Source organism: Callithrix jacchus, chromosome 15 (assembly GCF_049354715.1).
Source record: "Callithrix jacchus isolate 240 chromosome 15, calJac240_pri, whole genome shotgun sequence".
NCBI classification, from domain to species: Eukaryota; Metazoa; Chordata; class Mammalia; order Primates; family Cebidae; genus Callithrix; species Callithrix jacchus.
In genome coordinates this window covers 52,542,697-52,556,440 of record NC_133516.1, presented here as the reverse complement: position 1 = coordinate 52,556,440, position 13,744 = coordinate 52,542,697, and the positions used below count along the sequence as shown (strand labels likewise).

General features: G+C 34.6%; 1 long non-coding RNA gene across 1 annotated transcript; it reads left to right on the top strand.

Moving 5' to 3' along the window:
• Positions 1-1,304: 1,304 nt before the first annotated feature.
• Positions 1,305-13,472, top strand: LOC144579641 (uncharacterized). The gene is made up of 4 exons (XR_013527774.1): positions 1,305-1,564; positions 2,434-2,501; positions 7,295-7,404; positions 13,330-13,472. It is a non-coding gene; the product is annotated as an uncharacterized LOC144579641 (long non-coding RNA).
• The last annotated feature ends 272 nt before the right edge of the window (positions 13,473-13,744 follow it).

Genomic DNA, 13,744 nt, shown 5'->3' with positions numbered 1-13,744 from the left:
AAGCAATTCTCCTGCCTCAGCCTCCCGAGTAGCTGGGACTACAGACGCACGCCACCATGCCCAGCTAATTTTTTGTATTTTTAGTAGAGACGGGTTTCACCATGTTAACCAGGATGGTCTTGATCTCTTAACCTCGTGATCCACCCGCCTTGGCCTCCCAGAGTGTGTCTAGTGATACCTTGTTATAAAGTTCATCAGAATAAAATAAATTCCTGGCTGAGTCTCCTGTCTGTGTAGAGCTTGCATGTTCTCTCTCTGTTTATGTGGGTTTTCTCCAGGTACCCTGGTTGCCTCCCACATCCCAAAGCTGTGCACTTCAGGTGAACTGGTGTGTCTAAACTGTACCAGTCAGAGCAAGAGTGTGTGTGTGTGTGTGTGTGTGTGTGTGTGTGAATGTTCCCTGAGATGGGACAGCATCACGTCCAGGGTTGGCTCTCACTTTGCATTTTGAGCTGCCGGGATGGGCTCCAGTCACCAGCAACCCTGAGCTGGAATAACTGGGTTGAAAAATGGAGGAATACAAATTATTATAAAATAAAAATTTGTAAAGTATATGATAATTACATGAATGCATAACAACAGACACAGTTTCCAAGAACCTCTCTCTGACGTTAAGTAAGGATTTACTGTATTTTCATCACTTACATTGATTTCTGCACAAAGTTTTTCTTTTTCTCTCTTTTAAACATGCTTTTAATTCCTTTGCCTAGCCTCTTGATTCTGATTTCTCTTATTTGGGTAAGTTCTAGTTTGCCCATTTTCACATTGAAGTAGGAGGCCCAGAAGACTATCCTTAAACGTGCCATAAATGCCATATATTTGTACCCTGAGGCTTAGTTTCTGGCACATAGTAGCAGCTCAGGAAATGTTTGCCATTGTACCATAATGATCATAATGCTGCAGACCATTTGGATCATTAATCTCACTAGAGAAGGCTTTCAATCTCATCTTTTTTTAAATTCATGTATAAAATTAGTATAGCCTGATCACATATTACATACATATTTTAATAATGTAAAACATGTGAAATTTGTAATTATTAGAAAAGTTAGTTATCAGCAATCAACAAATGCCTAATTAGCACCTATTATGTGCTACACACTCTACTAAGCATTCAGAAGGACAGAACAGATGACATTAGTCAGGCAAGGCTAAGCTGTGCTGTGGTAACAAATATCAGTGTTTGTTACTTAACAAAATAAAAGGTTCCCTCTTGCTTGTGTCACAGCGCAGTTGGGTATGTTGTAGGCAGCTCTTCCTGAGCTGATGTGATGATCCAGGCTTATTTCATCTGCTGGCTCTGCTCCTCTTAAGGATTCCATGGGATCTCTGTCATCCAGCCATTTTACAAGTTGACAAGAGATGAGGCTAAGAATTCCACAGGACACAGAAGTAGTGCATGGAATTTCGAACCACATCCTACCAGCTAAAACTAGTCTAGCAGCTCTAAACTAACTACAGAGGAGGCTTGAAAGTATGTGTTCAGGAAGAAGAAAGAAGATTGGTGAGGATATTTTGTGCTATGCAGAAATAACACATGCACTCCAGGGCATGTCAGTTTATGGTAAGGTGCTTCAATCTGACTCTTCTACTCAACTTGAGATATTTGGGGTCAATAAGTTGTTAGTCTTTTTCTACTCAAGAATATTTCCCAGAGTAATTCATGATGTGGTAAGAGAAATTTCAAGAAAGATCCTTAAATTGCTCAAGGAAAATTTTCAAAGTGGTGGTGGTTAAACTATTGCTTATGGTCTGAATCTAGCCTGCTGTGTTGTTAGACAGTACACAAGCTAAGAATGGCCTTTACATTGATAAATCGTAGAAAAAAATAAAAAGAATATTTCATGATACATGAAATTCAAATTTTGGTGTCATAAAGTTTTATTGGAATACCACAACGTCCATTTATTGATACATTGTCTATGGCTACTTTTGCACTATAGCAGCAGTTGAAGAGTTGTGACAAAGACTGTTCTACAAAGCCTAAAATATTTACTTGGCCCTTTTAAAAAAAGTTTGCCAATATCTGTGTAAAAGAATTTGAGTATGATATATTTTTATTTTTGAGACAGGGTCTCACTCTGTTGCCCAGGCTGGAGTGCAATAGCATAATCACGCTTCACTGCAGCCTCAAACTCACAGGCTTAAGTGATTCTCCTACCTCAGCCTCCTCTGAGTAGCTGGGACTATAGGCATACTACCATGCCTGGCTCATTTCTAAATTGTTTTTAGAGATGAGGTCTCACTATGTTGCCCAGGCTGGTGTCAAACTCCTGGGCTCAAGCAATCCTCCTGCCTCAGACTCTCAAAGTGCTGGGATTACAGGTGTCAGCCACAGTGCCCAGTAAGTAGGATATATTTTAGTGCTGACAATTCAGTAAACTGATTACAAATTACCTTAGTGTCACCTTAGTGTTTGCATTCATTTTACAGGGATAGGTCCTGGAAAACAACTGGATGTGAAGATGGAAAAGCAAGAATTCACCTAATGAATAGTCCAGGTAGGAATGAACATGTTTTCAAATCAGAATTCTACCTTAGGTAAACAGAATTATTTAACTGTAGATTGTTAGAAGAAATAAGAGATACTTTCCTGTGGCTTCTATGCAAAGGTTATTTATTCAGGAACTTACAACCAGGTGTTTCTAATTGTCTAAAGCAGGGCCTCTTCTACTTTTGACATTCTAGCTCCTGGCTCCCAAATTTTTGACATAGAAATCTGTAACTAGAGGTCCCAAGACAGAATTCCACCATTTATTAAGACAGATGACTCACTGTCAGGTGGAGTAAGAGTTAGTGATCTATAACCATCTCAACTAACAAGGACGCTTTCTAAAGAACATCAAGTAGATATTTTAGTTTAATTCTATGGTGTAAACCTTTAGATAGAGTATCTAAATAATATTTATTCAAAGATAGTCTATAATTCAGAATTTGTAAATTCACATTGATAAAATTTAATGGATTGTATAAAAGATTTTAATCAGAATGTGGATCAATGAGGCCAAACTAACTTCTTTTTATTAAGGTAGGTTTATTTCTTATTTTAAATTAATTTTGATCATATTGTTTTATTAAAAATATGTAGCTTAGATAATCTAGAAAATGCAGCAAAGTGATTCATGATACATGGCATAATTTTATCATCTAATCACAAGTACACTTAGCACTAGGCTGTGGTTTCCTTCTAGTCTGTTTTTATTTTTTCTATTTTTTCTTAATTTTTAGGTTCATGGGTACATATGTAGGTTAGATCTGTAGATAAATTTCATGTCGTGGTGGTTCAGTGTATATACTATTTCATCACCCAAGTAATAAGCATAGTATTCAATAGGTAGTTTTTTGATCCTCTCCCTCCTCCGATCCTCCACCCTCAAGAAGGCTCCAGTGTTTATTGATTCATTCTTTGCATCCATGTGTACTCCACATTTAGCTCACACTTATAAGTGGAAACATATGGCATTTGATTTTCTGTTACTGCATTAGTTTGCTTAGGAAAATGGCCTCCTGCTCTATCCATGCTGCTGGAAAGGACACATTCTATTCTTTTTTATGGCTGTGTAGTATTCCATGGTGTATATGTACCACATTTTCTTTATCCAGTCTACTACGGATGGGCATTCAGGTTGATTTCATGTCTTCGCTCTTGTGAATAGTGCTGTGAAGAACATACGTGTGTACGTGCCTTTATGATGGAATGATTTATATTTTTTTGGGCACATATCTGATAATGAAATTCCTGGGTTGAATGGTAGTTTTAAGTTCCTAGAGAAATTGTCTCACTGTTTTCCACAATGACAATGTATTCACATTCCCACCAGCAGTGTATAAGCATTCCCTTTTTATCCGCAACCTTGTCAGCATCTGATGTTTTTTGATGTTTTAGTAATAGTTATTCTGACTGGTGTGAGATGGTATCTTATTGTGGTTTTGATTTGCATTTCTTGAAGGATTAGTGATGTTGAACATTTTTTTATGTGCTTGCTGGCCACATATATGTCTTCTTTTGGAAAGTACTTTTCAAAGAAGCTCCAAGTATGTTATGTAACTGATACAACATTGTAACCCAGGGAATACTGCAACCTGATCTGTACTGAATTGTTCCCTTTAAACCCTGCTTTGGTATTTTAACAAATGCTTATTGTGAGTTTAAATATTTTTTCATTGATAGTTGTATATTTTATTAGTTCAAATTGTCTTGTTAGTGTAAACAAAACCCATCATTCTATTTTCAGCAAAAATAGTACAAAAACAGCTGTTTTGCCCATTTTTATATCATTCCTTGCCTTCAAACACTGTTGCAAAGTCATTCCCAAGTTGAATCCTGACTGAGTTTGCCTGATGACAAGTTCATCTAGACTAGAGAATGAAGCAAATAACTAGCATCTGGAATCAGGGAATGTGAGTTAAATTTATATTTCTGCTCCTACATTAAGTAAATCCTTAAGTTTACTTTTAAATCTCACACTTCCTAGCATGGATTTATCATGACTCAGAGAGATGATCGATAGGTTTCCTTATTTTGTTTTTGTTTTTGAATTGGGCACCTTTGATGGATAAAAGATAGAACTGATGTTTGGTTCAATAGTATGCTCTAGATTTAGATATCCAGCAAAAGCACGTTTGCTAAAGTTTCCATTAAGGAGCTATTGTCATAGATGTTCAAGACTTTTTCCCTTTTAAAATACTGTATAACGTATTTTAAAATTATGACAAGATTGGACATTTTTAGGAAAAATACAGTCACATTTATTATTTGTTGCTTATAATGACCAAATCTGTCCAAAAGAAATATCATATTACTGAAGTTTTGGAGATTTATTGTGTTTTTAGGACTTTTATTTTGACCCCAACTGCTGATTCATTTTAAAGTTTATTTTACTTCCCAATCATCTACTTCTACCCAAGAACATACTCACCATTCCAGCTGTTATTAAATTTAAACAGAAATGGGCCATTCTGATTTGTATTAATATGTAATTATATTTGGGCCATATATTTATTTTATAAGAAAGTTGATGAATTTAACATGTCAATTTTGAGAAATGAATGGAAGACTGCAAGTTCATAAGAGCCTATGGTTTTTTAAAAGAAACAAACAAACAAAAATAACCTAAAATTTATTTTGGATGTGACCACAAAATATCTTGAAATTTTACAAAATTCAAAAGGTAAAATATGAGAAATGCTGGCAAATTGTTCAGAGTAGCTGAAATTATGCATTACAAATATTTTTTTTGTGTGTGAAATAACTGACATTTTGTGAAGATCAAAATTACCACAGAAATTTAGCCAAGTCAGCATCGAATGATTTCACACAATTATTGAACTTTTCTCTGTTGGAGATGTTCCCGGCCAAATCCTTCCTTTTTGGAAATTTCCTGGAGCTCCCTCGTCTGCTGCTGAATAGTACTGAAAGTCTCTCATCCAAGGACTAAAGAAGACTTTAGTGACTCCCTTTGGTCTTCAGCCAAGGCTTTGTCTGTTACCTCAGGATAAGCTCTTGGTCTTTTCGTCTAATCTTGATTTTCTTATGTTGTCCAAGCAGCTTTCTAGAGATGTGTCCATGGTTGATCTTTCTCACCCATCCACTTGCCGTCTCAAACTCTGGAACAGTGCTTTCCTGCAAAGCCTTTGTGATGATGGAATGTTCTAAATTTGCATGGTCCAATATGGTAGCCACCAGCTACACAAGGATTTAGAGCACTAAAAATGCTCGCGGGACTGAAATTTTGTTTATTTTAATTGATTTAAATTTAAATAGTCACATGTTTCTATATTGAACGGCATAGCTCCAGGCAGTCTCTTTGAATGCAATCTCTGAAACCCTTTTAAAAACTACTTGATGAATTTTATGAGCACAGGGACCAGGTCATGTCTGTTTTGTGCACTGTTGCATGAATCACACTTAGCACCGTGTTTGGCACATAGGAGGCACTCAAATATTTTCATTCAACATGTGATAGAGTGCATAAATGAATAGATAAACCTTGAGGAGAGACAGTATTCAATGGGGAACAAAAAAGCACTTGTATGCAACTTTTCCTTTTAGAATATATCAAATCAATTCCTTTTAAAAAAGATGATCTTTAAGGTAGTATCACTGGTTAACTGAACTCTTGGGACACAAAGAAGTGATTATTTTTACACTCATGGTGGTTTATCTTTTGGGTTTTAGTCCCTTAATCTAAAGGCACTGTGCCAAATAGGTATGAGGAAGTCTGTATGTGAATCAATTCTGCTCACAGGGATGTATCAAGCAGTTACATCAGAGGCAGGCACATATTCACTGTCAATAAATGTAAATTCCTGGGAGATCAGTTACAACACCTGTTGATTGCAGCTTTCTTCACACCTGCGAGTATCAAAGAGCTAGTAGGGGAAGTGCCTCAGAGGTACAAAGGATGGTTTTCACTCATTAGCTCATTTAGTTCAATATTGCTGCTTTTGGCCTCTTGCTCCACTAATTATAGCCTACCCTGACCAAATGTAAAACAGTACAACAGTAAACACAAAGTGAACTCTCATGTTGTAGGGTCCTATTTTGTTTTATGGTTGCAGAACATCTAGTGCAGTTGTATTCTGGGAGATAATCCACACTCCAGATGAGAATAAATGGATTAGTTCCTATGCAATAAAACCAAACAATTTTTTAAGAATAATTGGCTTATGCTATCACATCAACCTTTTGGCAAGGGGTCATGTAAAATATAAGAGGATTTAAAATTAAAGCTGACTTGTGAAAAGAATCAGAGGTGCACTTGGATAAAAACAAATTCATCTGTTTAAAATTTCTTAATATCTAACAAATCGCCTAGAAAGAACAATTTGATCGATCATGATGCTAGATTATTGAAAGGCTGAATTAAAGAAAATTATAAGCAAAGATAATAAATTCTTCTGACCATGAACTAAAATTAACTGTAAACAAATAGAAATCCGTGTGGTAAATAAGCAATAAAAAATTTATCATTCACATTGTAAAATGCAAATAATAAAAGTTACTCATTTTATGCTCAATATTTTCATTTTAGATTTTAATTGAACTATATATGCAATAAATTTCATAATACCTAAAGAATACTAGTAGAAAGACCATTGCAAAACTGAATTCCAGCACAGTGTGGCATTGGCTAAGTCACTTTCCTTGGATGTCCTATTTTCTAGAGTAATTATTGTGAGGATAATAATGGCAACTATTATTTATGATTGCTTAACAAGATCAAGGCACTAAACACCAATTACATTAGATTCTAACAACTCTGATGTATAATTGCTATTTCCATTTTCATAGTGGAGAAACTGGAGCACAGAGACATTAAAAACCAGCCCAAGCACACATCTAGAAAAGCCACCAACCTTGGCAATCTGAATCTACAGCACAGCTTCTAAACTTCCTGGAAGGTACGAGAGTACACTTCATTTCTTGTTAAGTCGTATTTTGAGTTAGGCAAGGAAATAATCTATTTTTAATTATTCTGTCTTAACCTTTCCTTTTGAAAAAATTTCTGATATACAAAAAGTTGCAAAAATAGAGAATTCCCATGTATCTTTTATGTGTGTTAACATTGACACAATCTCAGTACAATGATCAAAATTTGGAAATCAACACTAATTCAATTTAACATTTCAAAATTGTTAATTTCAAAGAATTGTTATTAGATAGATCCCATTATTTGATGTGATGGAATTAAATTAGAAACATACAAAAATAAAAAAAATCCTCAGTAAATCATGTGCTTATAAAACAAATGAACTCATAAATAACTTGGTCAATAATGGAGAAAATCCCAAAGAATGAATTAAAATACTGTATATTAAAACTTGTGACATGCACCTAAATTTCTACTTAGAGGTAACTGTATGGCCATAGAACTGCATTTTAAAAAGTAGAAAGATTTAAAAAGTATGTAAAGTGAAGCTTCAATAAACTGGCTTATTAAATGCCAATTTTACCAACATTTTAATTTATAGATAACCCATAATATATACTAATTGTTTCAGAGTATACAGAATTTCTATTTTTTTGTGTGGCAATTGTGTAATTTTTATATTGAAAGACAATAGTAGTATAAGAGAGTAATATTCTAAACCAATCTGTCTTATGGGCAAGAGGCAAAAATTCTAAAAAGATGCCCCAAATTTAAATCTATACTTACATCTCTATCATGAAAACACAGGGCTCAGCCCAGCCCTGGAACGGAAAGTTTGAAAGAATCTATTGACAGAGTAAAGCAAAGAAAAGATTAAAGAACATAAACTAAATGATCAATTCAAAGGATACATCATAATCGCTCAATAAAATGTGGTACTGGTGATGAAATCATGTGACAGGCTGGATTTAGGTAATTTTTACGTTTATAAAAACCTAGCGGAAACATTACAGCTAATGGTGAAACTTCACGTTTCCAAGTAAAGCCATTGTGGGTTCTAGTCATTGTTATATAATTAGAAATAAACATGAGAACTATAGAATTGGAAAATCAGAGACAGAACTCACTTACTTGCAAATATATTTGTTGTTTGAGCTTGCTACGCTGCTATAACAAAGTACCATAAATAAGGTAGTTTATGGAAATTTATTTTTCACAGCTCTGGAAGCTAGAAGCTTAATATCAAAGTGTCAGCAAGGTGACACCCTGAGTTGGTTTCTTCTGGGAGCTCTCTCCTTAGATTGTAGATGGCTGTCTTCTCCCTGTATCTTCACATGATTTTCCTGCCCTGTGTGTCTGTGGCCTAATCTCTTTTTTTTTTTTTTTTTTGAGATGGAGTTTCGCTCTTGTTACCCAGGCTGGAGTGCAATGGCGCCATCTCGGCTCACTGCAACCTCTGCCTCCTGGGTTCAGGCAATTCTCCTGCCTCAGCCTCCTGAGTAGCTGGGATTACAGGCACGTGCCACCATGACCAGCTAATTTTTTGTATTTTTAGTAGAGACGGGGTTTCACCATGTTGACCAGGATGGTCTCCATCTCTTGACCTGTGATCCACCCGCCTCGGCCTCCCAAAGTGCTGGGTAATCTCTTTTTATAAGAACATCAGTCATATTGCACGGACACACCCTAATGACCTCATTTAACTTAATTACCTCTTTGAAGAGCCTATCTCCAAATACAGTCATATTCTAAGTTACTGGGTTAGGGTTTCAACATATGGATTTTGGAGAGAACAGAATTCAGCCCACAACAACGGTCTAAATACAAATAACTGTCAAATGGTTAGGGCAAAGAACAATTCTCCAGTATTGCTAGATTATAGAAAAATGGGAAAACATTCTTATGTATGAGTCATATTAACTAGGCAATATAAATGAACAAAATTGTAATGGTAGCAAAAATAAAAGAATGAATCTACAAATCTTATAAAATGTCTAAAAGCATTATGTGCCAGACTGTTAATATCTCTTTGTACTTTTCTACCTAATTACCAAACTGCTGATATCATTAAGGGCAGCACTGGGTCTAGTTAAAAGACCACGTTTCCTAGCCTCCCTTCTACCTAATTAGGGGAATAAGACTATGGTCTGGTAGTAAGATGTAAGATTAGTTATTGGCTGGGCCATTTAGTACGGTTTCTTAAAGGAGTAACAGGTAGATCATGCCTTTTTTGCCTTCCCTCCTTTCTCACTAAATGTGGTAGGGACAGTTGAAGCTCTAGGGGCCATCATGGATAATTAGGTGACTTTAAAGACAAAGAGGTATCTAGGAGGGTGATGCAGAAAGTTAGAAAGAGCTTGGATTTCTGTTTACAGTGGAGATGTTGCTCTAGCCTTGAATCACCTACCTCTAGACTTCATTTAGTTGAGAGAGAAATAAACTCTTTTGTTTCAGCTTCTGTTTTACATAGTTTAGTTAATCCCAACTAGAATTGTTGAAAGACATAAAGGAAGAGCTGAACAAAAGGAGAGATATACAAGATTATGGACATAGAGTCTCAATGACATAGCTGTCAATTCTTCCCAAATTATGAAATCATCGGAATTCAAGCAAAATCCCAACAGCTTTTCATGAATCTAACAATATGACCCTACAATTCATTTGGATGCACAAAGTATCATAAATATCTAAGTAATACTGAAGACAATATTAGAGGTGGGGTTGGAAGGAGTCTACCATATAGGGTATCTAGAATGAGTATAAAGTTATCATAATATGGATTTAGTAAAATGGTTTTAGTACAAGGCTAAGGTATAAAACAATGAAAATAAGTAGAGGGCATCTTTACTGATGTGAGAGGAAAGGTGGATTTTTCAAACTGTGCATGACAAATAATTATCCATATTTAAAATAATGAAGATCAAATCTCTATTTAATGTCACAGGCAAATTCCAGTTTGATCAGATACTTATATCTAAAAGATTGATTTGTTATGACCTCAGAGTAGAGAAGAATTTTAAAAATAAAAGACTCTACAGTGTTAAAATACAGACTGGCCGGAAAAGATTTCTGCAACACATATAACACAAGATTATCTTTCAGAATCCATGAAGAATTCCTAAAATCAACATGCAATAAAGGACGTAGAAAATAGAGCACATGGGATAACTGACTAGCCATATGCAGAAGACTGAAGCTGGACCCCTTCCTTACACCATATACAAAAATAAACTCAAGATGGATTAAAGACTTAAGTGTAAAACCTAAACTATAAAAACTCTGGAAGATAACCTAGGAAATACCATTCTGGACACAGGACCTGGCAAAGATTACATGACAAAGATGCCAAAAGCGACTGCAAGAGAAACAAAAATTAACAAATGAGACCTAATTAAACTAAAGTTATTTTGCAGAGCAAAAGGAACTATCAACAGAGTAAACAGACAACCTACAGAATGGGAAGAAATATTTGCAAACTATGCATCTGACAAAGGTCTAACATGTAGATACTATAAGGAACTTAAACAAATTAACAACAACCAAACAACCCCATTAAGAAGTGAACAAATGACATAGACATTTTTCAAAAGAAGATATACATGTAGTCAACAAGCATATGAAAAAAATGCTCAACATCACAGTCATTAGAGAAATGCAAATAAAGCCCATAATGAGATACTATCTCACACCAATTGGAATGACTATTACTAGAAAACAAAAAGAGAAAACCAAAAACAAAAAACCAGATGCTGGCAAGGTTTCAGAGAAAAGGGAATGCTTATACACTGTTGGTGGGAATGTAAATTACTTCAGCCATTGTGAAAGTAGTGTGATTTCTCAAATAACCTAAAGCAGAATTACCATTTGGCCTAGGAATTCCATTATTGGGCATATACTCAAAGAAAGGAACAGAAATCATTCTATCATGAACACACATGCATGCATGTGTTCATCACAGCACTGTTCACAATAGGAAAGACATAGAATCAACCTAAATGCTCATCAGTTGTAGATTGGATAAAGAAAATGTGATACATACAAACCATGGAATACTATACTGCTATAAAAAGAATGAGATCATGTCCTTTGCTGAAACATGGATGGAGCTGGAGGCCATTTTCCCAAGGGAACTAATGCAGAAACAGAAAATCAAATACCACATGTTCTCACTTATAAGTAGGAGCTAAACAATGAGTACTTATGGACACAAAGAAGAAAAGAACAGATAACGGGGCCTGCTTGAGGCTGGAGGGTGGGAGGAGGAAGAGAATCGAAAACTGCCTATCAGGTACTATGCTTATTACCTAGTTGATGAAATAATCTGCATAAAAACCCCCATGACACACAGTTTACCTATGTCACGAACCTGCATATATACCCTTGAACCCAGAAGTTTATTTTTTTTAAAAAGAAAATGAAGCACAGATAGGAACATGCAGTTTTCTTAAGGCAGATAATATGAATGTCCATAAGCATATTAAACAGAACTAATCTCCCTGGTAATCAGGATCATGCAAATTAAAAACCAATATATGCTTATAAGATTTTTAAAAAAGTAAAAAGTCTGGTGATACCACGTTTTAGGATAGATGGGGAGAATTAGGAATTTCCATACATCATTGGTTGGGGTATAAATTGTCACAGTCATTCTGAAGAACAACTTTGCAATATCTAGTAAAGTTGAAGGTGTATATCCCGTTTTCCATTCACCCCCTTTTTAGACTGCTTTTAGTTCTTTAGAGATATCTTTAGGTCAGCAAAGGGTATTACTCTACTTCTAGAACTATATCTTAGAGAAATATCTGTGCAGGTATATCTGTGCAAGAAGATGTGGACAGATTATCATTGGTATAGGGAGAAAATGGCATAAATTAGGAATCAGTTAACCGAAAAATAGGCCAATAAATTTTGTTATATTCATGCTATTATGCATAATATATTATGCTATTATTTTATTATATTCGTGCTAGAATATACAGTGGTAAAAATAAATCATATATAAATAGGATAAATCTTAAAAATATTAAACAAAAATAATTTCTAGGATCTTAGGTAAAGTAAAATATAACTATAAAACTTAAAAAGAGTCATACATTAAACTTGTATACAATTATATGTGTGGTATAAATATCTTCATGGAAATGATTGACATAAAATTCTGAATAGTGGTTATTCTGGAGGATGCTGGAATTTGACTTCAAATAAGTCTGTAATGTTTAATTTCTTCAAAAACTGAAAGAAATATGGTAAAATATTATGATTTGATAAAGAACAGTAGTATACACGAGTATATTTATGTTTTGCAAATAATTTATCACTATTTTAGAAGCTTTAAAAACCATTTAAACTAGAATTTTACCATTAAATATGATAGATTTCTGTGTATCATTTCTCACAGGTGTACGAGGAAGAGTCAATCTATAAAAATTGTTTCTGAGCTTGAAGATCAGTTTATGCCAACAATTTGCAAATATTTCTAAACTGATTTGAATAGTTTGACTCAGAGTTTGGGGTATATAATCTATGTAGTGAAGGGATGAAGGTGTGACAGGTAAATTGAGACTAGTAAGTGACAAAAGATGATTTGACTCACGAATAAATTCTAAGGATCTAATGTACAACTATAGTTAATAATGCTGTAATGTATACTTCAAATTTGCTGTGAAAATACATCTTAAGCATTCTCACCAAAAAAAAATAATAAAAGTAACCATGTAAGGTGATGAATATTTTAATTGACTTGTTTGTGATAATTATTACACAATGTGTATGACATATATCAAATCATCACTTTGTATAGTTTAAAATACATAGAATTTTATTTGTCAATTAAACTTCAATAAACCTGAAAAAATATAGAAGTTTGCACCAACTGAGGCTGAGTTAGTTAAGATAAAGATGATCTGATTCACTGAAATTGTCTGAAATGTAAAATTTAATTCTGCACTCTTTACAGAATGAAGTCAGGACATTTGAGAATGACACAATGATAAAAGCTGCAGTTCTGGCACAGATGAAGAGGCTCTTGTGACCAAAAAAAGTTTAGAAATAGTGACAGCTTCCTTTCAGAGAGTACTTACATGCTAGGCTAAGTACCAGGTAAATTATATTTTTAATTCATAAATAATATTCTAATATCTATTATGCAGAAAAGAAAATTGAGACCCATCTGTTCATGATCACCCAGATACTGAATGGCAGGACAAGCAATCAAGCCCAGTGTTGTCTCATTACAAATGGATGCTTTCATTATAAATAAATAGATTTTTAAGTCCAGAGTGCCTAGTCCTGTTTTCTTAGAATCAGTATTTCTGGATCTCATATTATTTAAAATTTTTCCATCAAATAAACATACTCTTGAGACATTTAGG